The following is a 1,003-nucleotide window of genomic DNA, read 5'->3' on the forward strand; positions in this document are numbered from 1 at the left end:
CTTCCCTGCGTGATTGCAATCTCTAGTTTGACTATGCTCTCTCCAAACTCCTTATGCAAGAGACGAGAGAAACGAGTGAATGCAATTACATAAACAACTTTATCTGTATACTATTGGAAAGAACCTATAGATGTCGCCACCTCGACCCGCCGGCCCCAGATCCCTGGAACATACAGTGTGTACTTTTCCAGCTGGCCTTTATCAAGCACCTCAGTGTTGAGAGAGCTTATTGGATTAGCATAGCCTTTCAGATTCATGCCATGTTGGATGAGAGGTGGGTTAAGGTAAAGGGACCTCATGAGAGAGCTTCACATACTGGCAGAGGCACAGAGACGCAAGAGATAGAAATTCTACGGTGTCGCAAAGCTCAATCTGCCAAGTGTCACTTATGGCACTTTGCCAAAGTGTTATTTTCATTTGCATAATGATTGTTAATGTCATTACAATTTTACAAACATCTAAAATATGAGTAATCAGGTTTTAAAATAAAATTACAAGATAATTGATGTACCAGCTTCTGTAATATGTGATGTAAAAATAATCTATGATAAGGGCTAAGTTGTATGTATGATATATATATATATCATACATACAACTTGCTTGTGAAATCATATATAGATTTGTCTTTGGCCATCCACTGAAAAGTCATGTTATATTTGTTTTGATTTGTGAAAGTCACTGAACCAAGCTGTCTATTTCTAGTGCATTATAATATGATTTTCAAACATCTAAAATACAAACAAAATAAGATTATAAACTCACTTGTGTACCAGCTACTCTAATCTAATATTTAAAAAAAAAAGGATATATATATATGAGGAAAACAAATTGAGTTAAAAACACGTTGTTGTTGTCAGAATAAATATGTTTCACCTTTTTATTTGTATTAGATTTATTAATAAATAAATAAAATTTGCCTCCAGCCACAGAAAAGTCATTTTTAACATTTGTAGTTGTTTTGATCTGAGTGAGTCACAGCCACACTGAACTCCATCTCCCAGGC

The sequence above is a fragment of the Paralichthys olivaceus genome, chromosome 20, assembly GCF_024713975.1.
Source record: "Paralichthys olivaceus isolate ysfri-2021 chromosome 20, ASM2471397v2, whole genome shotgun sequence".
Taxonomy (NCBI): domain Eukaryota; kingdom Metazoa; phylum Chordata; class Actinopteri; order Pleuronectiformes; family Paralichthyidae; genus Paralichthys; species Paralichthys olivaceus.